Source organism: Heterodontus francisci, chromosome 29 (assembly GCF_036365525.1).
Source record: "Heterodontus francisci isolate sHetFra1 chromosome 29, sHetFra1.hap1, whole genome shotgun sequence".
Lineage (NCBI taxonomy): Eukaryota > Metazoa > Chordata > Chondrichthyes > Heterodontiformes > Heterodontidae > Heterodontus > Heterodontus francisci.
Genome location: NC_090399.1, coordinates 8,133,842 through 8,160,533, shown reverse-complemented (window position 1 = coordinate 8,160,533; position 26,692 = coordinate 8,133,842). Strand labels below are relative to the sequence as shown.

Here is a 26,692-nt window from a genome sequence, read left to right as displayed (position 1 = left end):
ACAAAAATATGCATTTTTTATTGTTTTGATAAATAGTAAAATAAATTTCGAATGCCTTTATCTTTCTGAAATATGCTCACCGGCCCCTGTGTAGGACAAAAATTGTAATGTGGACCCTCCTGTGAAAAGGTTGGACGCTCTGCAGTTTCCAACCTTCAGACCCAAAAGACCAGCTTTGAAAAACAATCGAACTGCTGTGAGTAGGAACTGCTGTTCTGACCTTTGGGGCAGCTTCATGGGTTTCCGGCAAGCTTTAAAAAAAAATCAGAACTAACAGTTCTGGTGTTAAAATTTACTTCATCCTTCATAATTACATAATGTGCCACCTGTATTAAATGTTGGAATGCTGAGGTCACTTTGGTGATTTTATATAAATACATTCATCCACCGTCTTAATGATAATCGAAGGTAAACAAAGGGAAAACTAATGTTTCTACACATTTGAAGTGACCTGGAAGCATTTACGTTCATTACAGATCATTAACGATGTTATAATTACATGATTCCTGTCAAAAAAAATTCAGACTTTATTGTCTTTGGCCAGTAGTTTTCAGCCCTTTTAGTCTTTGGCCATTCTCACCCCTGTTTAAATGTCTTGCTCCAAGCCTTTAAACTTGTGTTTTTAAATAACCTAGTGGCTCGGTTATTTTAAAACTGGATTATCCAACATACCACCTGCGGGCGAGAATCCGGTACACCAAAGGTTTCCATCTGGCCCACCAATCCTCTGTGACTGACAGTGGGCTGCCTGTGGCTTGGCTTTGATTGACAGCTCTCCTATTAAAGTGTATGTCAGGAGGCGGGGTTATGTGGGACATGTGTCTGACGGATGGTGGCCGCCTGTCTGTGATTGCTCAGTGTCTGTGACTGACAGTGGGCTGCCTGGGTGGGGTGAGTGCTGATTGGCGGTTCATGGTGCAGGCGGCTGGGATCCGCCGCCCCTGCTGTTGTCACACGGTTCAGGGAGTGAGCAGGAATAGCTGCTGTAGGGGAGAGGGAGGGAGAGGCCGAGGAGAGAGCAGGAAGTGGGCCAGGACACAGCCAGAGGCACGGGGTGGAGCAGTACAGTGCTGAGGGAGCACGCCGAGAGTCAGACAGCCCTTTAAACAAGCACCAACCCGGGGATCAGATAGAGGGAGATAGAGAGGGAGAGAGAGGGACACAGAGAGGGGAGAGAGACAGTGGGGGAGAGCCAGTGACACAATGAATGAAAACAGAGGGGGAAAGAGAGAGAGGGGGAGAGAGAGGGACACAGAAAGAGGAGAGAGACGGGTGGGAGAGAGGGACACGGGGGAGAGACGGAGACATGGGGGGGGAAGAGAGAGGGGAAAGATTGGGATGAGAAAGAGAGGGGGGAGAGAGATAGACACAGAGAGGGGAGAGAGAGAGGAACATGGTGGGGGAGCGGGGGAGAGAAAGGGGGAAGAGAGAGAGGAGAAAGATGGACTGAAAGTGAGAGCAAGGGGAGAGAAAGAGATCAAGATCGTTCCTGACAGATGGATATCTATCTGAATTCTCCACATCACGACATCAAGTGTGCAGGCAGACACTAGCTACTTGTGCAAGTAAAAACAATGACAGGTATCTCACGAAACAGGGAGAAATGTGTTTTAGATCGGACTATGTTTTGATAGCATTAGGTTGTCAATACACTTTAGATACAGATTAATTTCCCCCATGTCTAGCTGAGTCAATAATTTTGTCAAATGTCTGTTGGTGTCTGTCTCGACTCTAAACTGTTTGATGTTTTTCCCAGTTCCATCCAGAAGGTGAACATCACCTGCTCTGATTGGGAAATGTTCCACATGTTCTTCAGACAGACTTGCTGTGTGGAGGGCTGTCCTTCACTCCAGAAGGGAATGTATTTGTTGCAGTTAATAGCAGGACTTGTGCTAAACTACTTATTGTGTGGTTCTCTCACTCTGCATTGGGCAGGTCCAGCTAGCACTGAGCTGCATTCTCTGGAATTGGAAGAACAGTCATGGTCCGAGGGGTCTCCTGGACTGCTGTCCACAATAGTTCAGTGCAAAGGCAGATGCCAGATTCACACATTTTTGGCTGGGCCTGACCCCCAGTTGCTGGTGACACGGAATCTGAGAGAAACCTTTTCAATTTGCTGCTCTGCTACTGAACCACAGGTTACTCTGTGTTTGTGGCACTGACTCCATCTCAGTACAGTCACACTGCAGGCACTTTCACAGTTAAAACCACAGGTTTCTCTGGGTTCGGTGCACTGACTCCATCTTAGTCCAGTCACACTGCAGGTACTTTCACAGTTAAAACCACAGGTTTCTCTGTGTTTGTGGCACTGACTCCATCTTAGTACAGTCACACTGCAGGTACTTTCACAGTTAAAACCACAGGATTCTCTGGGTTCGTGGCACTGACTCCATCTTAGCACAGTCACACTGCAGGCACTTTCACAGTTAAAACCACAGGATTCTCTGGGTTCGTGGCACTGACTCCATCTTAGTACAGTCACACTGCAGGTACTTTCACAGTTAAAACCACAGGTTACTCTGGGTTCGTGGCACTGACTCCATCTTAGTACAGTCACACTGCAGGCACTTTCACAGTTAAAACCACAGGTTACTCTGGGTTCGGTGCACTGACTCCATCTTAGTACAGTCACACTGCAGGTACTTTCACAGTTAAAACCACAGGTTACTCTGGGTTCGGTGCACTGACTCCATCTTAGTACAGTCACACTGCAGGTACTTTCACAGTTAAAACCACAGGTTACTCTGGGTTCGGTGCACTGACTCCATCTTAGTACAGTCACACTGCAGGCACTTTCACAGTTAAAACCATAGGTTACTCTGGGTTCGTGGCACTGACTCCATCTTAGTACAGTCACACTGCAGGCACTTTCACAGTTAAAACCACAGGTTACTCTGGGTTCGTGGCACTGACTCCATCTTAGTACAGTCACACTGCAGGCACTTTCACAGTTAAAACCACAGGTTTCTCTGGGTTCGGTGCACTGACTCCATCTTAGTACAGTTACACTGCTGGCACTTTTACAGTTAAAACCGCTGGTTTCTCTGGGTTCGAGGCACTGACTCCATCTTAGTACAGTCACACTGCAGGCACTTTCACAGTTAAAACCACAGGTTTCTCTGGGTTCGTGGCACTGACTCCATCTTAGTACAGTCACACTGCAGGAACTTTCACAGTTAAAACCAGAGGATTCTCTGGGTTCGTGGCACAGACTCCATCTTAGTACAGTCACACTGCAGGCACTTTCACAGTTAAAACCATAGGTTTCTCTGGGTTCGTGGCACTGACTCCATCTTAGTACAGTCACACTGCAGGCACTTTCACAGTTAAAACCACAGGTTTCTCTGGGTTCGGTGCACTGACTCCATCTTAGTACAGTCACAATGCAGGTACTTTCACAGTTAAAACCACAGGTTTCTCTGGGTTCGTGGCACTGACTCCATCTTAGTACAGTCACACTGCAGGCACTTTTACAGTTAAAACCACAGGTTTCTCTGGGTTTATGGCACTGACTCCATCTTAGTACAGTCACACTGCAGGCACTTTTACAGTTAAAACCACAGGTTTCTCTGGGTTCGTGGCACTGACTCCATCTTAGTACAGTCACACTGCAGGAACTTTCACAGTTGAAACCACAGGTTTCTCTGGGTTCGGTGCACTGACTCCATCTTCGTACAGTCACACTGCAGATACTTTCACAGTTAAAGCCACAGGTTTCTCTGGGTTCGGTGCACTGACTCCATCTTAGTACAGTCACACTGCAGGCACTTTCACAGTTAAAACCACAGGTTACTCTGGGTTCGTGGCACTGACTCCATCTTAGTACAGTCACAATGCAGGTACTTTCACAGTTAAAACCACAGGTTTCTCTGGGTTCGTGGCACTGACTCCATCTTAGTACAGTCACACTGCAGGCACTTTCACAGTTAAAACCACAGGTTACTTCTGTCAGTGGAGATGAATGTAAAATAGTGTCTGAACTCAAACAGCAACAGAAATTCACTCAGGATCTCAGGTGAGGAATTCTCAAAGAGAAGAGGAATCTTTTCAGGATCAAATGGTCGGAAGAATTGTTCAGATCATTGTGTAGGAATATAAAGAAATGTCCCAAAGTGCTTTACAGCCAATGAAATAATTTTGAAGTATAGTCTCTTGTTACGACCAGGTGAGAAATGTGTCTGGTGGTCTTTTGCTGTCTTTACCTGGTCTTAGTGGAACAGGGTTTAATTTTAAACACATTGTGTTTTGAGCTCCCCTTTTTGTGAATCCTTTTTCACAACTTTACAATTATAAGATAAAGAAACCAATTCACACAGGCTTTCTGAGGTTTAAAGAAGAAAGATGAAATTTTATTAAACCTTAAACTCTAATACAGTTCACACCTATGGATATACAACACACCCACGCTAGCATGCACACGCGATATACACATGCAGATAGGGACAGAAAATAGAAGAAGAAAATATAGTCGAGAGGGGTTTGAGGCAATATCAGAATAGTTTCTTGTTTACGGTGCTTCAAGCTCACTGTAGTCCTTTTGTAAGTAGTCTTGCTTTTTGTTGAGGCCCAGTGGTGTTCCTAAAACCTTATTCACATAGGAAACTTTTCTCTCTTTGAGGTTAACATGTTTTCACAAGATTCAGTTCCATGGAAAAGAGATGAGAGCAGGCAGACAGGAGAGGGCTGTCCTTCAGTTCCAGGAGTACATGGCATTCTGAGTTCAGTTCCTTTGTTGGAAGTTCAAATTCTCTGCAACAGTCAGATAGTCATGTGACTAAAACTGGTCTGACCATTTCTTCTGTGCATTGGGGAAGCATCAACTGGGTTCCCATTGTTCCAACACTGCTAGTACTATGCAAATATCCTTCCAGTCAGGGACTTGCAACTTTAAGTTTTAATAGTCCTGTGGTGAAATAATGTGTGCCTCAATCTTGGTAGGTGGGGATTTGCCTGACACCTCCACACTCGGGACTGAAATGTGATTTGAGGAAAAACGGCGCATTTCATTACAGAGCTTGAGGGAAATATAAGATACAGAAAGAAGAACCATGCATTTCTCTCATTCATTTGCATTCATTCATTAATCTTAAAGCTTATTAAAAATGGTCTGTTCTGGGCACCAGGGTTGTTTTAATTTTCTTTATTTTTTCTCAGGAGAGTTAGTAGGTGGGACAGGTCTATCCTGAACTCCCTGATTCATGCAAAGACTTTTGGCTTCAGGGGATGGGTGGTTCCCTTTTCCTATGACAGTGGGGAGGAGTCTTTGCTACTCTCCCCTATGTTCTCTAGGACACTCGCACCTGCAGGTATTTGTGCAGACTTGGCTGCACTCTCCTGTGGCACTTTGACTAGGCGAGGCTCATGGTTTCTCTGCCCCCTAGAGGTCTCTCTTTGACTCTGCAGGTTCCTGTAAATGCTGTTTGCAACTCTAGTGGGGTGCTTCTAGAGTCTGCATTCACATAGGAGGAGGTGGAGTCTGACTTTTCACATTTTTCTGGGTTGGTTGACTGGGCAGTCGGGGTTTTCATCCGGGATTCCTCCCAGACTTCCTTTAACCTGCCCTCTTGGTCACTTTTTCCTGTTCTCTTTCTAAACCTTTGCCAGCCGTATGCCAGCCTGTCCCCTTTTGTTCTCAGCGCGGGTCCCTTACAGTTCACCAGCCCTCTGCTGGAGAGTCCTCCTAACACCGGTACAGGACTTAGGGGTGCAGGTTTCACTATAAGTGGGGGGTTTCCCCTCAACCTGGCACACGTGGCAACTCCGACAGTACTCCACCACATCCTTGTGGAGTTTGGCCCAGTCAAACTACTTTTTTATGCGGGTTTTGGTCTTTCATATACCAGCATGTACAGATACTGTAGTCTCGTGGGCCCTTCTTAATATTTCTCCCGGTACCTTTGTGGCACCACTAACTGGTGAACTACTGCCCACGTCTTGCCCTCAGGTCTGTGAGGAGGACTCCATTTCCTCATCAGTACCTCATTCTTTAAATAGTAGCAATCAGGGACTCCCTCTGCTTCACTTTCAGACTGGGCAGCCTGTGCTAACTCTTACAAGACTGGGTCGGCTTGCTGAGCCTCAGCTAGGGAAAATTTATCTCGTTCATTCCCTGGGTCTCCTAACTTTCCAAAGAAAGTCTCTGACAAGCAGACCTTCTGGTCATTTACCTGCAGTGCCAATGCAGTCTCCTCTGGTGGAGCTAGTCTGATCAGGGCCTGATCCACTACACATTCAGGGGTCTTCAGGGGACCGTCTCCTGCCACTGCCCTGTCTCTCTGACCTCCTGCGGTCTTTCTTTCATGACTGGTGGGGCTACCACCTTCACCCTCTCCAGATCATTACCTAGGAGCAGGTCAACCCTGTCCACAGGCAAACTAGGGGCATTCCCTACGGTTATCAGTCCCGAAGCTAGGTTGTACTCCAGCTGCATCCGGTGTACAGGGTACCGGCATACACTGCCCTCCAATACCATTCATCAACATTTTGGTGTTCACTGCACTCTCTGAGGGAAAGGTCAGGCCTTTCCCAGTAAAAGGGATCTAGTGGGCCCTGTGTCCCTGAGAATCACTATGGGCTTTCTTGCCCCACTCGACGGATATGGGATTACTTTCCCTTCAAATACAAAACCCTGATCACTTCAGGAATCCTATTAACTTTTTCTGCACTGGCTGTAGTCAGCTTCCTGGGTGCACCCTTACTGCGTCAAAGCCACAGCCCTTTCCGTGTTTTCCATCAGGGCCTCGTCTTCACTGAGCGGGTGTGCCCTGATTAACCCTACCGATTTCCTCTTTAGTTTCCAGCAGTCAGCTTTTAAATGCCCTGCTTTATTACAATGGTACCAGGGTCTCGCTCTTGCTTACAGCACCTTCCATTTTGACTGGAGGAGTGCCCCCCGGTGAAGAAAATATAGTAGAGAGGGGTTTGAGGCATCCAAGGATACTGAGGAAAGCTAGTGTGAAAATTGCAGAAGCACTGCTCATAATCTTTCAATCCTCCTTAGATACAGGGGTCATGCCAGAGGATTGGAGAATTTTAAATGTAACACCCTTGTTCACAAAAAGGTGTAAGGATAAGCCCAGCAACTACAGGCCAGTCAGTTTAACCTTAGTGATGGGAAAAGTTTTTGAAGCAATAATTCGGGATCAAATTAACAGTTGTTTGGACAAACATGGATTAATTAAGCAAAGCCAGCACAGATTTGTCATGTTTAACTAACCTGCTTGAGTTTTTTGATGAAGTAACAGAGAGGGTTAATGAGGGTAATATGGTTGATGTGATGTACATGTACTTCCAAAAGGCATTTGATAAAATGCCTCATAACAAGCTTGTCTGCAAGGTTAGACCCATGGACTAAAAGGAACAGTGGCAGCATGGATACAACATTTGCTGAGTGACAGGAAATAGAGAGTCACGCTGAACGGTTGATTTTCGGACTGGAGGGAGGTATACAGTGGGGTTCCCGTAGGATCAGTGTGAGGACCCCTTCTTTTCTTGAAATATATTAATGACTTAGACTTGGGTGTACAGGGCACAATTTCAAAATTTGCAATTGGAAATATTATGAACTGTGAGAAGGATAATGATGGACTTCAAGAGGACATTGACAGGCAGGTGGAATGGGCGCACAAGTGCCGATGAAATTTAATGCAGAGAAATGTGAGGTGATTGTTTTTGGTAGGAAGTACGAGGAGAGGCAATATAAAGAGTACAGGATTTACTCCCATTTGAAAACAAATTAACTTATTAGTGAGAGGCAGCATGGTTTTGTGAAGGGGAGGTCGTGTCTCACTAACTTGATTGAGTTTTTTGAGGAAGTGACGAAGATAATTGATGATAGAAGGGCAGTGGATGTTATCTATATGGACTTCAGTAAAGCCTTTGACAAGGTCCCTCATGGCAGACTGGTAGAAAAGGTGAAGTCACACGGGATCAGAGGTGAGCTGGCAAGATGGATACAGAACTGGCTCAGTCACAGAAGACAGAGGGTAGCAGTGGAAGGGTGCTTTTCTGAATGGAGGGCTGTGAATAGTGGTGTTCCGCAGGGATCAGTGCTGGGACCTTTGCTGTTTGTAGTATATATAAGTGATTTGGAGGAAAATGTAGCTGGTCTGATTAGTCAGTTTGCAGACGACACAAAGGTTGGTGGAGTTGCGGATAGCGATGAGGATTGTCAGAGGATGCAACAGGATATAGATCGGTTGGAGACTTGGGCGGAGAAATGGCAGATGGAGTTTAATCCAGACAAATGTTAAGTAATGCATTTTGGAAGATCTAATACAGGTGGGAAGTATACAGTAAATGGCAGAACCCTTAGGAGTATTGACAGGCAGAGAGATCTGGGCGTACAGGTCCACAGATCACTGAAAGTGGCAACGCAGGTGCATAAGGTAGTCAAGAAGGCATACGGCATGCTTGCCTTCATCGGTCGGGGCATAGAGTATAAAAATTGGCAAGTCATGCTGCAGCTGCACAGAACTTTAATTAGGCCACACTTAGAATATTGCGTGCAATTCTGGTCGCCACACTACCAGAAGGACGTGGAGGCTTTGGAGAGGGTACAGAAGAGGTTTACCAGGATGTTGCCTGGTCTGGAGGGCATTAGCTATGAGAAGAGGTTGGATAAACCTGGATTGTTTTCACTGGAACGACGGAGGTGGAGGGGCGACATGATAGAGGTTTACAAAGTTATGAGTGGCAGGGACAGAGTGGATAGTCAGGAGCTTTTTCCCAGGGTGGAAGAGTCAGTTACTAGGGGACAATGGTTTAAGGTGCGAGGGGCAAAGTTTAGAGGGGATGTGCGAGGCAAGTTCTTTACACAGCGGGTGGTGAGTGCCTGGAATTTACTGCCGGGGGAGGTGGTGGAAGCAGGAACGATAGCGACGTTTAAGAGGCATCTTGACAAATACATGAATAGGATGGGAATGGAGGGGTACGGTCCCTGGAAGTGCAGAAGGTGTTAGTTTAGACAGGCATCAAGATCGGTGCAGGCTTGGAGGGCCGAATGGTCTGTTCCTGTGCTGTACTGTTCTTTGTATAATTGTAAAAGGGTGCAGGAGCAGAGGAACTTGGGGGTATATTTGCACAAATCACTGAAGGTTGCAGGGCAGGTTGCGAAAGAGGTCAATAAAGCTTATGTGATCCTGGGCTTTATAAATTGGGGCTTGGAGTACAAAAATCAAGGAAGTTATGATAAACCTGTATAAACCACTGGTTCGGCCTGAACTGGAGGATTGTGTCCAGTCCTGGGCACCACACTTCAGGAAGGATGTGAAGGCATTAGAGAAAGAGCAGAAAAGATGCACGAGCATGGTTCCAAGGATGAGGAACTTCCTTGAGTCGATAGAGAGAAACGTTTCCCATTGGCAGAAGAGTCGAGAACCAGAAGACACAGTTTAAGGTGATGGAGGGGGGAAAGCAACGGCGACATTGTTACGACCCGCCACTGCTGTCAAAGCCCCCAATCAAAATATAGGATTCTGATTTTGGTGGGACCAACGCACTGTTAATTCGAGCATGTCACTCCACAGATTGGCTAACATATCATTAAAAAACTTTCCAAATTAAAGACCCAACCAAATTGTATCATCTATTAACCCCCTGTATGAGGCTATCCAAACCAGGTGTCTTTAAATCAAATGATTAACTCTTTAATTAGAGAAACTAAATCCTTAAACACTATGAAGGTGTAAACAACATTTAAAATAGAAAAAATTAGAGTCATTGCAAATTTACAGACCAGTGTTGCTTGAAGTCCTCACAGAATGTTGCTTGAAGTCCCCGCAGAATGTTGCTTGAAGTCCAACGAATTTCAACAATTAACAACTTGCAAACACATTCAACATAATCAATCGACTTTAGAGTTTTTGAGGGAATAAAAGATTTTTATTTAGAGATATAGCACTGAAACAGGACCTTTGGCCCACCGAGTTTGTGCCAACCAACAACCACTCATTTATACTAATCCTACATTAATCCTACATTTGATTGTCACAGTCTAACTTCCCTTTCTTCAATTTAAATTAGCAGAGATCTCTGTTTTGGCCTAACCTTTTTAGAATTTTGAAAAATAATGATTAACAGATGAAATTCCTATTCCTTCAGTTTAAATGATTGAGAGCTCTTTTTCCGAGTGCTGACACTGCAGCTGTGTCCTCTGTCAGTCTGTGTCTGTTAGAACAAACTTTCTTCAACTAAAAGCCAGTTCAAAATTGAATTGGAACAAATGTATCACTTGATACCCACTCCCAGCGGTATCTATGGTAACGAGAATGCACCCTTTGAATTGCAGTTTCTAAATGGCTGTTTATGAGGCAACAAAAATGCACCTTCCTATAACTCCTAAGGCTTGCCTGTTATTAAAGCAATACTGATCCCCAGCAAACCTTAAAGGCAAATGTTCATCCTGGAGTTTAGTTACTAGTGGTGTACCGCAAGGATCTGTTTTGGGGCCACTGCTGTTTGTCATTTTTATAAATGACCTGGATGAGGGTGTAGAAGGGTGGGTTAGTAAATTTGCGGATGACACGAAGGTCGGTGGAGTTGTGGATAGTGCCGAAGGATGTTGTAGGTTACAGAGGGACATAGATAGGCTGCAGAGCTGGGCTGAGAGATGGCAAATGGAGTTTAATGCGGAAAAGTGTGAGGTGATTCACTTTGGAAGGAGTAACAGGAATGCAGAGGACTGGGCTAATGGGAAGATTCTTGGTAGTGTAGATGAGCAGAGAGATCTTGGTGTCCAGGTACATAAATCCCTGAAAGTTGCCACTCAGGTTAATAGGGCTGTTAAGAAGGCATATGGTGTGTTAGCTTTTATTTTTAGGGGGATCGAGTTTCGGAGCCACGAGGTCATGCTGCAGCTGTACAAAACTCTGGTGCGGCCGCACCTGGAGTATTGCGTGCAGTTCTGGTCACCGCATTATAGGAAGGATATGGAAGCTTTGGAAAGGGTGCAGAGGAGATTTACTAGGATGTTGCCTGGTATGGAGGGAAGGTCTTACGAGGAAAGGCTGAGGGACTTGAGGTTGTTTTCGTTAGAGAGAAGGAGGAGGAGAGGTGACTTAATAGAGACATATAAGATAATCAGAGGGTTAGATAGTGTGGATAGTGAGAGTCTTTTTCCCCGGATGGTGATGACAAACACGAGGGGACATAGCTTTAAGTTGAGGGGTGATAGATATAGGACTGATGTTAGAGGTAGTTTCTTTACTCAGAGAGTAGTAGGGGCGTGGAACGCCCTGCCTGCAACAGTAGTGGACTCGCCAACTTTAAGGGCATTTAAGTGGTCATTGGATAGACATATGGATGAAAATGGAATAGTGTAGGTCAGATGGTTTCACAGGTCGGCGCAACATCGAGGGCCGAAGGGCCTGTACTGCGCTGTAATGTTAATGTTCTATGTTCAAACCGCATATTCCGAAAAAAACTACAGGACCATGACAACATGAGGGAAAAGTTTTACCCAGTGAGTGGTTAGGATCTGGAATGCACTGCCTGAGAGTGTAGTGGAGGCAGATTCCATCGAGGGGGAGTGGGACTAGATGAGTTGGCTCTTGCAGAGAGCCAGCATGGACATAGGGGGCCAAATGGCCTCCTTCTGTGCTGTAACCATTCTATGTTTCTATAATGCCTGTGGTTTTCATCCTCTGTCCATGCATTTGTATTCAACTTCTGCTTTTCTGACCTTGAACTTCTCTGCGTGCAGCTCTCTCAATCATATTCCCTCAGTGATAGCAGGACATTGAGTCATCATGCTCCTGTCATTTGTTGCTAAACCCCTCCCTCATGCTGCATCTCTCTTCACCTTCAAAAACCTCAAAACCTACCTTGTGCTTAGTGGCACATCCCCTAATACCTGCCCTCTCCCTGATCCCCTCTGTGAAGGATTTCATTATGTAAAATGTTATTTTTTTAAATTTATTTAGAGATACAGCACTGAAACAGGCCCTTCGGCCCACTGAGTCTATGCCGACCAACAACCACCCATTTCTACTAATCCTACATTTAACCCCATATTCCATACCACATCCCCACTGTTCTCCTACCACCTACCTGCACTAGGGGCAATTTACAATGGCCAATTTACCTATCAACCTGCAAGTCTTTGGCTGTGGGAGGAAACCGGAGCACCCGGCGAAAACCCACACGGTCACAGGGAGAACTTGCAAACTCTGCACAAGCAGTACCCAGAATTGAACCCAGGTCGCTGGAGCTGTGAGGCTGCGGTGCTAACCACTGCGTCACTGTGCCGCCCCAAAAAGGTGTTGTAAAAATGTGAGCTATTGTGTCTGTTGACGTGGGGTCAGGGTGCAGGTGGCTGGAACCAGATCTTGTGGTAATGGGGGAATGGGCCCCGATCTGGAAGGTGGAGAATTTTCCAGTTTCTTCCTCAATAGCCGAAGGTTTGTTCTTGCCTTTCTCAGGTTGGGTTGTGGGTGTTGGGGGTCATGGGCGAAGTTACACTGAGAGAGAATAGGATTGGCTGATGGACCATTGAGTCTCTTCCAGCCCTTTGTTATTGTTTGTTGACTTTTTTGGAAAAAGCATTGGATTTATAACTGTTTAAATTGGATAGAAATTGTTAATGGAATTTATCAATGGTGACGACTGAGAGGAAATGGCTGGTGAAACCAGGGTAATTAAACCCAGATAAATACCTTCCCCAGTTGGTGTTTTTGCTCCAATCACTGATACAGTTCTTCCAACCCCCTCCAAATCCAGAAATTAAACTTCAAATATAGTATTTCTCAAACCTCATTTTTCTGAAGTTAATGAAAAAACCACCAAAGTTGATCATTTTGTCACAAACTCTCCTGGGTTCACCTCCACCTGATCTAACTGTGATAGAAATGGTCGAGTTTTACTCATCAATGTATCTCAGGTAGTTGTTCATTCTTTACTATTGTGTGAATTTGTTAGTAATGTGATTATTTATGACACACACTGGACTATGGAGTGACTTTTCATCATTAGTAATCAGGTAAGGAATATGTACAGTCTTTAAACCTTGATGCTTAAATTGAAGATGGTGATGGGGGATTACATATTGTTACCACCACCTTCACCATTTTAACGTGCCAGTTTTCAGGCACTGGAAACGCTCCTGATTCAAAGGAGTGTGAGCTCAGTTTAAATGGCAAACTCATGTCTGGATGATGTCATGGGGAAGAGAACGCTATTTTAACCATGGGCTGATTAAATACTGTCCGGGCTCAAACTCGCCAACAAGCAGCAGGGAAGATGGGGGAACGCAGTTAGGACAAGTCATTTCTTTTTATTTTTAATGGTTCCTTGTGGAACCAGCAGTGCCCTCTGGGCTCCACAAAGATACGTGGAGTCGCTGTCTTGCCAAGAGTCTCCCCCGCCAACCGTCTATTTATCACCTGTCATGACTTAACTCACCAGGTATCTCCCCCAGACCCCGTGTGACTCCCTCTCTCCCCCCGACCCCGAGTGACTCCCTCTCTCCCCCCGACCCCGAGTGACTCCCAGACCCCGAGTGACTCCCAGACCCCGAGTGACTCCCAGACCCCGAGTGACTCCCTCTCTCCCCCAGACCCCGAGTGACTCCCTCTCTCCCCCCGACCCCGAGTGACTCCCTCTCTCCCCCAGACCCCGAGTGACTCCCTCTCTCCCCCGACCCCGAGTGACTCCCTCTCTCCCCCGACCCCGAGTGACTCCCTCTCTCCCCCGACCCCGAGTGACTCCCTCTCTCCCCCGACCCCGAGTGACTCCCTCTCTCCCCCGACCCCGAGTGACTCCCTCTCTCCCCCGACCCCGAGTGACTCCCTCTCTCCCTCGACCCCGAGTGACTCCCTCTCTCCCTCGACCCCGAGTGACTCCCTCTCTCCCCCGACCCGAGTGACTCCCTCTTTCCCCCGACCCCGAGTGACTCCCTCTCTCCCCCGACCCCGAGTGACTCCCTCTCTCCCTCAGACCCCGAGTGACTCCCTCTCTCCCCCCAACCCCGAGTGACTCCCTCTCTCCCCCGACCCCGAGTGACTCCCTCTCTCCCTCAGACCCCGAGTGACTCCCTCTCTCCCCCCAACCCCGAGTGACTCCCTCTCTCCCCCCGACCCCGAGTGACTCACTCTCTCCCCCCGACCCCGAGTGACTCCCTCTCTCCCCCAGACCCCGAGTGACTCCCTCTCTCCCCCAGACCCCGAGTGACTCCCTCTCTCCCCCAGACCCCGAGTGACTCCCTCTCTCCCCCAGACCCCGAGTGACTCCCTCTCTCCCCCAGACCCCGAGTGACTCCCTCTCTCCCCCAGACCCCGAGTGACTCCCTCTCTCCCCCAGACCCCGAGTGACTCCCTCTCTCCCCCAGACCCCGAGTGACTCCCTCTCTCCCCCAGACCCCGAGTGACTCCCTCTCTCCCCCAGACCCCGAGTGACTCCCTCTCTCCCCCAGACCCCGAGTGACTCCCTCTCTCCCCCAGACCCCGAGTGACTCCCTCTCTCCCCCAGACCCCGAGTGACTCCCTCTCTCCCCCAGACCCCGAGTGACTCCCTCTCTCCCCCAGACCCCGAGTGACTCCCTCTCTCCCCCAGACCCCGAGTGACTCCCTCTCTCCCCCAGACCCCGAGTGACTCCCTCTTTCCCCCCGACCCCGAGTGACTCCCTCTCTCCCCCGACCCCGAGTGTCTCCCTCCTACCCCCAGACCTCGAGTGTCTCCCTCCTACCCCCAGACCTCGAGTGTCTCCCTCCTACCCCCAGACCCCAGTGACTCCCTCTCTCCCCCAGACCCCAGTGACTCCCTCTCTCCCCCAGACCCCGAGTGACTCCCTCTTTCCCCAGACCCCGAGTGACTCCCTCTCTCCCCCAGACCCCGAGTGACTCCCTCTCTCCCCCAGACCCCGAGTGACTCCCTCTTTCCCCCGACCCCGAGTGACTCCCTCTTTCCCCCGACCCCGAGTGACTCCCTCTCTCCCCCGACCCCGAGTGACTCCCTCTCCCCCGACCCCGAGTGACTCCCTCTCCCCGACCCCGAGTGACTCCCTCTCTCCCCGACCCCGAGTGACTCCCTCTCTCCCCCGACCCCGAGTGACTCCCTCTCTCCCCCGACCCCGAGTGACTCCCTCTCTCCCCCGACCCCGAGTGACTCCCTCTCTCCCCCGACCCCGAGTGACTCCCTCTATCCCCCGACCCCAAGTGACTCCCTCTATCCCCTGACCCCGAGTGACTCCCTCTCTCCCCCGACCCCGAGTGACTCCCTCCTTCCCCCCGACCCCGAGTGACTCCCTCTCTCCCCCCGAACCCGAGTGGCTCCCTCTCTCCTCCCGACCCCGAGTGAAACATAGAAAATAGGTGCAGGAGTAGGCTATTTGGCCCTTCGTGCCTGCTCTGCCATTCATTATGATCATGACTGATCATCCAACTCAGTAACCTGTTCCCGCTTTCCCCCATATCCTTTGATCCCTTTCAACCCAAGAGCTATATCTAACTCCTTGAAAACATACAATGTTTTGGCCTCAACTGCTTTCTGTGGTAACGAATTCCACAGGCTCACCACTCTCTGGGTGAAGAAATGTCTCCTCATCTCAGTCCTGAAAGGTTTACCCTGTATCCTTAGACTATGACCCCTGGTTCTGGACTCCCCCACCATCGGGAACATCCTTCCTGCATCTATCCTGTCAAGTCCTGTTAGAATTTTCAAGGTTTCTATGGGATCCCCCCGCACTCTTCTGAACTCCAGTGAATATAATCCTAACGGACTCAATCTCTCCTCATCCGTCAGTCCCGCCATCCCAGGAATCAATCTGATAAACTTTCGCTGCACTCCCTCTATAGCAAGAACATCCTTCCTCGGATAAGGAGATCAAAACTGCACACAATATTCCAGGTGTGGCCTCACCAAGGCCCTGTATAATTACAGCAAGACATCCCTGCTCCTGTACTCGAATCCTCTCGCTATGAAGGCCAACGTACCTTTTGCCTTTTTTACCGCCTGTTGCACCTGCATGCTTACCTTCAGCGACTGGTGTACGAGAACACCCAGGTCTTGCTGCATATTCCCCTCTCTGTTTATAGCCATTAAGATAATAATCTGCCTTCCTGTTTTTGCTACCAAAATGGATAACCTCACATTTATCTACATTATACTGCATCTGCCATGCATTAGCCCACTCACTCAACTTGTCCAAATCTCCCTGAAGCCTCTCTGCATCCTCCTCACAACTCACCCTCCCACCCAGTTTTGTGTCATCTGCAAATTTGGAGATATTACATTTAGTTCCCTCATCTAAATCATTAATATACTGATCCCTGTGGTACCCTACTAGTTATGGCCTGTCATTCGGAAAAAGACCCACTTATCCCTCCTCTTTGTTTCCTGTCCGCCAACCAATTTTCTATCCATTGCAATACACTATCTCCAATCCCACGCACTTTAATTTTACATGCTAATCTCTTATGTGGGACTTTGTCGAAAGCCTTCTGAAAGTCCAAATAAACCACATCCACTGGTTCCCCCTCATCGACTCTACTAGTTACATCCTCGAAGAATTCTAGTAGATTTGTCAAGCATGATTTCCCTTTCGTAAATCCATGCTGACTCTGCCTGATTCTACCACTGTTCTCCAAGTGCTCTGCTGTAAAATCTTTGATCATGGACTCTAGAATTTTCCCCACTACCGACATCAGGCTGACTGGTCTATAATTCCCTGCTTTCTCTCTACCTCCCTTTTTAAATAGTGGGGTTACATTAACTACCCTCCAATCTGTAGGAACTGTTCCAGAGTCTAGAGAATCTTGGAAGATGATCACCAATGCATCCACTATTTCGAGGGCCACTTCCTTAACTGCTCTGGGATGCAGACCATCAGGCCCTGGGGATTTATCAGCCTTCAATCCCATCAATTTCCCTCACCCCGTTTCTCTACTAATACTGATTTCTTTCAGTTCCTCTCTCTCACTAAGCCCTGTGTTCCCCAACATTTCTGGTATGATATTTGTGTCCTGCTTTGTGAAGACAGAACCAACATGACTCTGTCTCTCTCTCCCCTGACCCTGAGTGACTCTTGTCTTTCTCCCCTGACCCCAAGTGACTCCCTCTCTCTCCCCTCCGACCCTGAGTGATTCTCTTTCCTCCACCAATCCCGAGTGACTCTCTCTCTCTTCCCTCACCCCGATTGACTCTCTTTCTGTCCCCTGACCCCGAGTGACTCTCTTTCTCTCCGCTGACCCCGAGTCACTCTCTCTCTCCCCGAACCTTGAGTGACTCTCTCTCTCTCTCTCCCCGACCCCGAGTGACTCTCTCTTTCTCCCCTGACCCCGAGTGACTCTCTTTCTCTCTGCTGACCCCGAGTGACTCTCTTTCTCTCCGCTGACCCCGAGTCACTCTCTCTCTCCCCTGACCCCGAGTGACTCTCTCTCCCCTGACCCCGAGTGACTCTCTCTCCCCTGACCCCGAGTGACTCTCTCTCCCCTGACCCCGAGTGACTCTCTCTCTCTCTCCCCCGACCCCACGTGACTCTCTCTTTCTCCCCTGACCCCGAGTGACTCTCTCTCCCCTGACCCCGAGTGACTCTCTCTCTCTCTCTCCCCTGACCCCGAGTGACTCTCTCTCTCTCTCTCCCCTGACCCGGAGTGATTCTCTCTCTCCCCGACACCGAGTCACTCTCTCTCTCTCCCCCGACCCCGAGTGACTCTCTCTCTTTCCCCTGACCCCGAGTAACTCTCTCTCTCCCCGACACCGAGTCACTCTCTCTCTCTCCCCGACACCGAATCACTCTCTCTCTCCCCTGACCCCGAGTCACTCTCTCTCTCTCCCCCGACCACGAGTGACTCTCTCTCTCCCCTGAACCGGAGTGACTCTCTCTCTCTCTCTCCCCGACCCCGAGTCACACTCTCTCCCCTGACCCTGAGTGACTCTCTCTCTCCCCTGACCCCGAGTGACTCTCTCTCTCTCCCCTGGCCCCGAGTGACTCTCTCTCTCCCCTGACCCCGAGTGACTCTCTCTCTCTCTCCCCGACCCCGAGTCACTCTCTCTCTCCCCTTACCCCGAGTGACTCTCTCTCTCTCCCCTGACCCCGAGTGACTCTCTCTCTCTCTCTCCCCTGACCCGGAGTGACTCTCTCTCTCTTTCTCCCCCGACCCCGAGTCACTCTCTCTCTCTCCCCCGACCTGAGTGACTCTCTTTCTCTCCCCTGACCCCGAGTGACTCTCTCTCTCCCCCGACCCCGAATGTCTCTCTCTCTGTCTTTCTCCACCGACCCCGAGTGACTCTCTCTCTCCCCCGACCCCGAATGTCTCTCTCTCTGTCTTTCTCCCCTGACCCCGAGTGACTCTCTCTCTCTCTCTCCCCTGACCCGGAGTGACTCTCTCTCTCTTTCTCCCCCGACCCCGAGTCACTCTCTCTCTCTCCCCCGACCTGAGTGACTCTCTTTCTCTCCACCGACCCCGAGTGACTCTCTCTCTCCCCCGACCCCGAATGTCTCTCTCTCTCTCTCCACCGACTGCGAGTGACTCTCTCTCTTTCTCTCTCTCCCTCCCAGGATCCCAAGTGAGTCTCACTCTCTCTCCTGAACCTGAGTGATCCTCTCCCTCTCTCTCTTTCCCAGGACCCCGAGGGACTCTCACTCTCTCTCCTGAACCTGAGTGATTCTCTCCCTCTCTCTCTTTCCCAGGACCCCGAGTGAGTCTCAATCTCTCTCCTGAACCTGAGTGATTCTCTCCCTCTCTCTCTTTCCCAGGACCCCGAGGGACTCACTCTCTCTCCTGAAGCTGACTGACTCTCTCGCTCTCTCTCTCTGTTTCCCCTGACCCTCCCTTCCCCCGACCCCGAGTGATGCGCAGCCCCGGCAACCCACAACTGTCTGTCCCTCTGCCCAGACCCTGACTGACCTTGTTCCCCCGACTATCTGTCTGTCTCTCTCCCCCACATTGATTCCCAGCGAGTCTCTTCCACCCTCCGACTCCCAGAGAGTCTCAGTCGGTCCCCCGACACCCATCAGCTCTCCCCCCCACCCCCCCCACCACCAACCCCCAACTACGAGTCCATCCCCGATCACCGGAGAGTCTCTCCCCGATCCCTAGCGAGTCTCCCCCCGATCCCCAGCGAGTCTCCCCCCGATCCCCAGCGAGTCTCTTCCCCCCGATCCCCAGCGAGTCTCTTCCCCCGATCCCCAGCGAGTCTCTTCCCCCGATCCCCAGCGAGTCTCTTCCCCCGATCCCCAGTGAGTCTCTTCCCCCCGATCCCCAGTGAGTCTCTTCCCCCGATCCCCAGTGAGTCTCTTCCCCCGAACCCCAGTGAGTCTCTTCCCCCGATCCCCAGCGAGTCTCTTCCCCCGATCCCCAGTGAGTCTCTTCCCCCGATCCCCAGTGAGTCTCTTCCCCCGATCCCCAGTGAGTCTCTTCCCCCCGATCCCCAGTGAGTCTCTACCCTGAACCCCAGCGAGTCTCTAACCCCCACGAACCGCAGTGAGTCTCTACCCCCCCGAACCCTAGTGAGTCTCTACCCCCCCGAACCCCAGTGAGTCTCTACCCCCCCGAACCCCAGTGAGTCTCTCCCCTGAACCCCAGCGAGTCTCTAACCCCCCCGAACCCCAGTGAGTCTCTACCCCCCGAACCCCAGTGAGTCTCTACCCTGAACCCCAGCGAGTCTCTATACCCCCCGAACCCCACTGAGTCTCTGCCCCCCTGAATCCCAGTGAGTCTCTACCCCCCCGATCCCCAGCGAGTCTCTATCCCCCCCGAACCCCAGTGAGTCTCTACCCCCCCGAACCCCAGTGAGTCTCTGCCCCCCCGAACCCCAGTGAGTCTCTACCCCCCCGAACCCCAGTGAGTCTCTACCCCCCCGAACCCCAGTGAGTCTCTACCCCCCCGAACCCCAGTGAGTCTCTACCCCCCCGAACCCCAGTGAGTCTCTACCCCCCCGAACCCCAGTGAGTCTTTACCCCCCGAACTGCAGTGATTCTCTACCCCCTAACCCCAGTGAGTCTCTTCCCCCCCCGAACCCCAGTGAGTCTCTACCCCCCCGAACTCCAGTGAGTCTCTACCCCCCCCGAACCCCAGTGACTCTCTACCCCCCCGAACCCCAGTGAGTCTCTACCCCCCCTGAACCCCAGTGAGTCTCTACCCCCCCGAACCCCAGTGAGTCTCTACCCCCCCGAACCCCAGTGAGTCTCTACCCCCCCGAACCCCAGTGAGTCTCTACCCCCCCGAACCCCAGTGAGTCTCTACCCCCCCGAACCCCAGTGAGTCTCTACCCCCCCGAACCCCAGTGAGTCTCTACCCCACCGCACCCCAGTGAGTCTCTACCCCCCTGATCCCCAGCGAGTCTCTACCCCCACGAACCCCAGCGAGTCTCTACCCCCCTGATCCCCAGCGAGTCTCTACCCCCCTGATCCCCAGCGAGTCTCTACCCCCCTGATCCCCAGCGAGTCTCTAACCCCCCGAACCCCACTGAGTCTCTGCCCCCCTGAAACCCAGCGAGTCTCTACCCCCCCCGAACCCCAGCGAGTCTCTACCCCCCCGAACCCCAGCGAGTCTCTACCCCCCCCGAACCCCAGTGAGTCTCTACCCCCCCGATCCCCAGCGAGTCTCCACCCCCACCGAACCCCAGCGAGTCTCTACCCCCCCCGAACCCCACTGAGTCTCTAACCCCCGAACCCCAGGGAGCCTCTACCTCCCCGAACCCCAGGGAGCCTCTACCTCCCTGAACCCCAGTGAGTCTCTACCCCCCTGAACGCCAGTGAGCCTCTACTCCCCCGAACCCCAGTGAGTCTCTACCCCCCTGAACCCCAGTGAGTCTCTACCCCCCTGAACCCCAGTGAGTCTCTACCCCCCCGAACCCGTGAGTCTCCACCCCCCCGAACCCCAGCGAGCCTCTACCCCCCCGAACCCCAGCGAGCCTCTACCCCCCCGAACCCCAGCGAGTCTCTACCCCCCGAACCCCAGCGAGTCTCTACCCCCCCGAACCCCAGTGAGTCTCTACCCCCACCCTGAACCCCACTGAGTCTCTACCCACCCCCCTAACCCCAGTGAGTCTCTACCCCCCGAACCCCAGTGAGTCTCTACCCCCCCCCCCCGAACCCCAGGAGTCTCTACCCCCCCCCCGAACCCCAGCGAGTCTCTACCCCCCCCCCGAACCCCAGCGAGTCTCTACCCCCCCGAACCCTAGTGAGTCTCTACCCCCCCCGAACCCCAGCGAGTCTCTACCCCCCCGAACCCCAGTGAGTCTCTACCCCCCCCCGAACCCCAGTGAGTCTCTACCCCCCCGAACCCCAGTGAGTCTCTAACCCCCCGAACCCCAGCGAGTCTCTACCCCCCTCGAACCCCAGTGAGTCTCCACCCCCCCGAACCCCAGCGAGTCTCTACCCCCCCCGAACCCCAGGAGTCTCTACCCCCCCCCGAACCCCAGCGAGTCTCTACCCCCCCCGAACCCCAGCGAGTCTCTACCCCCCCCGAACCCGAGTGAGTCTCTACCCCCCCCCGAACCCCAGCGAGTCTCTACCCCCCCCGAACCCGAGTGAGTCTCTACCCCCCCCGAACCCCAGCGAGTCTCTACCCCCCCCGAACCCCAGCGAGTCTTTCCCCCCCCCCGAACCCCAGCGAGTCTCTACCCCCGAACTCCAGTGAGTCTCTTCCCCCCCCGAACCCCAGCGAGTCTCTACCCCCCCCCGAACCCCAGTGAGTCTCTACCCCCCGAACCCCAGCGAGTCTCTCCCCCCCCGAACCCCAGCGAGTCTCTACACCCCCCCGAACCCCAGTGAGTCTCCCCCCCCGAACCCCAGCGAGTCTCTACACCCCCCCGAACCCCAGTGAGTCTCTACCCCCCCCCGAAGCCCAGGAGTCTCTACACCCCCCCGAACCCCAGTGAGTCTCTCACCCCCCCGATCCCCAGCGAGTCTCTAGCCCCCCCCCCAACAGTCCCCAGTGAGTCTCTACCCCCACGCACCCCAGTGAGTCTCTACCCCCCCCCCCCACGAACCCCAGCGAGTCTCTACCCCCCCCCCACAGGCCCCAGTGAGTCTCTACCCCCACGCACCCCAGTGAGTCTCTACCCCCACGCACCCCAGTGAGTCTCTACCCCCACGCACCCCCGTGAGTCTCTACCCCCACGCACCCCAGTGAGTCTCTACCCCCCCCCCATGAACCCAAGTGAGTCTCTACCCCCCCCACAATCCCCAGCGAGTTTCTACCCCCCACCGAATCCCAGTGAGTCTCTGCCCCCCCCCATGATTCTCAGTGTGTGTCTCCCCCCGATCCCCAGCGAGTCTCTCCCCCGATCCCCAGCGAGTCTCTCCCTCTGATCCCCAGCGAGTCTCTCCCTCTGATCCCCAGCGAGTCTCTCCCCGGATCCCCAGCGAGTCTCTCCCCGGATCCCCAGCGAGTCTCTCCCCCTGATCCCCAGCGAGTCTCTCCCCCTGATCCCCAGCGAGTCTCTCCCCCCGATCCCCAGCGAGTCTCTACCCCCCCGAACCCCAGCGAGTCTCTACCCCCCCTAACCCCAGTGAGTCTCTACCCCCCCCCCCCGAACCCCAGTGAGTCTCTACCCCCCCCCCCCGAACCCCAGGAGTCTCTACCCCCCCCCCGAACCCCAGCGAGTCTCTACCCCCCCCCCCGAACCCCAGCGAGTCTCTACCCCCCCCGAACCCTAGTGAGTCTCTACCCCCCCCCGAACCCCAGTGAGTCTCTACCCCCCCCGAACCCCAGCGAGTCTCTAACCCCCTCGAACCCCAGTGAGTCTCCACCCCCCCGAACCCCAGCGAGTCTCTACCCCCCCCGAACCCCAGTGAGTCTCCACCCCCCCGAACCCCAGCGAGTCTCTACCCCCCCCGAACCCCAGCGAGTCTCTACCCCCCTCGAACCCCAGTGAGTCTCTACCCCCCTCGAACCCCAGTGAGTCTCTACCCCCCCCGAACCCCAGCGAGTCTCTAACCCCCTCGAACCCCAGTGAGTCTCCACCCCCCCGAACCCCAGCGAGTCTCTACCCCCCCCGAACCCCAGCGAGTCTCTAACCCCCCCGAACCCCAGCGAGTCTCTACCCCCCCCGAACCCCAGGAGTCTCTACCACCCCCCCGAACCCCAGCGAGTCTCTACCCCCCCCGAACCCCAGCGAGTCTCTACCCCCCCCGAACCCGAGTGAGTCTCTACCCCCCCCGAACCCCAGCGAGTCTTTTCCCCCCCCCGAACCCCAGCGAGTCTCTTCCCCCGATCCCCAGCGAGTCTCTTCCCCCGATCCCCAGCGAGTCTCTTCCCCCGATCCCCAGTGAGTCTCTTCCCCCCGATCCCCAGTGAGTCTCTTCCCCCGATCCCCAGTGAGTCTCTTCCCCCGAACCCCAGTGAGTCTCTTCCCCCGATCCCCAGCGAGTCTCTTCCCCCGATCCCCAGTGAGTCTCTTCCCCCGATCCCCAGTGAGTCTCTTCCCCCGATCCCCAGTGAGTCTCTTCCCCCCGATCCCCAGTGAGTCTCTACCCTGAACCCCAGCGAGTCTCTAACCCCCACGAACCGCAGTGAGTCTCTACCCCCCCGAACCCCAGTGAGTCTCTACCCCCCCGAACCCCAGTGAGTCTCTACCCCCCCGAACCCCAGTGAGTCTCTCCCCTGAACCCCAGCGAGTCTCTAACCCCCCCGAACCCCAGTGAGTCTCTACCCCCCGAACCCCAGTGAGTCTCTACCCTGAACCCCAGCGAGTCTCTATACCCCCCGAACCCCACTGAGTCTCTGCCCCCCTGAATCCCAGTGAGTCTCTACCCCCCCGATCCCCAGCGAGTCTCTATCCCCCCCGAACCCCAGTGAGTCTCTACCCCCCCGAACCCCAGTGAGTCTCTACCCCCCCGAACCCCAGTGAGTCTCTACCCCCCCGAACCCCAGTGAGTCTCTACCCCCCCGAACCCCAGTGAGTCTCTACCCCCCCGAACCCCAGTGAGTCTTTACCCCCCGAACTGCAGTGATTCTCTACCCCCTAACCCCAGTGAGTCTCTTCCCCCCCCGAACCCCAGTGAGTCTCTACCCCCCCGAACTCCAGTGAGTCTCTACCCCCCCCGAACCCCAGTGACTCTCTACCCCCCCGAACCCCAGTGAGTCTCTACCCCCCCTGAACCCCAGTGAGTCTCTACCCCCCCGAACCCCAGTGAGTCTCTACCCCCCCGAACCCCAGTGAGTCTCTACCCCCCCGAACCCCAGTGAGTCTCTACCCCCCCGAACCCCAGTGAGTCTCTACCCCCCCGAACCCCAGTGAGTCTCTACCCCCCCGAACCCCAGTGAGTCTCTACCCCCCCGAACCCCAGTGAGTCTCTACCCCCCCGAACCCCAGTGAGTCTCTACCCCACCGCACCCCAGTGAGTCTCTACCCCCCTGATCCCCAGCGAGTCTCTACCCCCACGAACCCCAGCGAGTCTCTACCCCCCTGATCCCCAGCGAGTCTCTACCCCCCTGATCCCCAGCGAGTCTCTACCCCCCTGATCCCCAGCGAGTCTCTAACCCCCCGAACCCCACTGAGTCTCTGCCCCCCTGAAACCCAGCGAGTCTCTACCCCCCCCGAACCCCAGCGAGTCTCTACCCCCCCCGAACCCCAGCGAGTCTCTACCCCCCCCGAACCCCAGTGAGTCTCTACCCCCCCGATCCCCAGCGAGTCTCCACCCCCACCGAACCCCAGCGAGTCTCTACCCCCCCCGAACCCCACTGAGTCTCTAACCCCCGAACCCCAGGGAGCCTCTACCTCCCCGAACCCCAGGGAGCCTCTACCTCCCTGAACCCCAGTGAGTCTCTACCCCCCTGAACGCCAGTGAGCCTCTACTCCCCCGAACCCCAGTGAGTCTCTACCCCCCTGAACCCCAGTGAGTCTCTACCCCCCTGAACCCCAGTGAGTCTCTACCCCCCCGAACCCGTGAGTCTCCACCCCCCCGAACCCCAGCGAGCCTCTACCCCCCCGAACCCCAGCGAGCCTCTACCCCCCCGAACCCCAGCGAGTCTCTACCCCCCGAACCCCAGCGAGTCTCTACCCCCCCGAACCCCAGTGAGTCTCTACCCCCACCCTGAACCCCACTGAGTCTCTACCCACCCCCCTAACCCCAGTGAGTCTCTACCCCCCGAACCCCAGTGAGTCTCTACCCCCCCCCCCCCGAACCCCAGGAGTCTCTACCCCCCCCCCCCGAACCCCAGCGAGTCTCTACCCCCCCCCCGAACCCCAGCGAGTCTCTACCCCCCCGAACCCTAGTGAGTCTCTACCCCCCCCGAACCCCAGCGAGTCTCTACCCCCCCGAACCCCAGTGAGTCTCTACCCCCCCCCGAACCCCAGTGAGTCTCTACCCCCCCCGAACCCCAGTGAGTCTCTAACCCCCCGAACCCCAGCGAGTCTCTACCCCCCTCGAACCCCAGTGAGTCTCCACCCCCCCGAACCCCAGCGAGTCTCTACCCCCCCCGAACCCCAGGAGTCTCTACCCCCCCCCGAACCCCAGCGAGTCTCTACCCCCCCCGAACCCCAGCGAGTCTCTACCCCCCCCGAACCCGAGTGAGTCTCTACCCCCCCCCGAACCCCAGCGAGTCTCTACCCCCCCCGAACCCGAGTGAGTCTCTACACCCCCCGAACCCCAGCGAGTCTCTACCCCCCCCGAACCCCAGCGAGTCTTTCCCCCCCCCCGAACCCCAGCGAGTCTCTACCCCCGAACTCCAGTGAGTCTCTTCCCCCCCCGAACCCCAGCGAGTCTCTACCCCCCCCCGAACCCCAGTGAGTCTCTACCCCCCGAACCCCAGCGAGTCTCTCCCCCCCCGAACCCCAGCGAGTCTCTACACCCCCCCGAACCCCAGTGAGTCTCCCCCCCCGAACCCCAGCGAGTCTCTACACCCCCCCGAACCCCAGTGAGTCTCTACCCCCCCCCGAAGCCCAGGAGTCTCTACACCCCCCCGAACCCCAGTGAGTCTCTCACCCCCCCGATCCCCAGCGAGTCTCTAGCCCCCCCCCCAACAGTCCCCAGTGAGTCTCTACCCCCACGCACCCCAGTGAGTCTCTACCCCCCCCCCCACGAACCCCAGCGAGTCTCTACCCCCCCCCCCACGCACCCCAGTGAGTCTCTACCCCCACGCACCCCAGTGAGTCTCTACCCCCACGCACCCCAGTGAGTCTCTACCCCCACGCACCCCCGTGAGTCTCTACCCCCCCTAACCCCAGTGAGTCTCTTCCCCCCCCGAACCCCAGTGAGTCTCTACCCCCCCGAACTCCAGTGAGTCTCTACCCCCCCCGAACCCCAGTGACTCTCTACCCCCCCGAACCCCAGTGAGTCTCTACCCCCCCTGAACCCCAGTGAGTCTCTACCCCCCCGAACCCCAGTGAGTCTCTACCCCCCCGAACCCCAGTGAGTCTCTACCCCCCCGAACCCCAGTGAGTCTCTACCCCCCCGAACCCCAGTGAGTCTCTACCCCCCCGAACCCCAGTGAGTCTCTACCCCCCCGAACCCCAGTGAGTCTCTACCCCACCGCACCCCAGTGAGTCTCTACCCCCCTGATCCCCAGCGAGTCTCTACCCCCACGAACCCCAGCGAGTCTCTACCCCCCTGATCCCCAGCGAGTCTCTACCCCCCTGATCCCCAGCGAGTCTCTAACCCCCCGAACCCCACTGAGTCTCTGCCCCCCTGAAACCCAGCGAGTCTCTACCCCCCCGAACCCCAGCGAGTCTCTACCCCCCCCGAACCCCAGCGAGTCTCTACCCCCCCCGAACCCCAGTGAGTCTCTACCCCCCCGATCCCCAGCGA

At 54.0% G+C, this 26,692-nt stretch overlaps 1 protein-coding gene across 1 annotated transcript in view; it reads left to right on the top strand.

Moving 5' to 3' along the window:
* The window catches only part of LOC137346097 (butyrophilin subfamily 1 member A1-like), a 129,958-nt gene that overhangs the window by 92,803 nt on the left and 10,463 nt on the right, over positions 1-26,692 (top strand). The gene's annotated exons all lie outside the window — the stretch shown is intronic.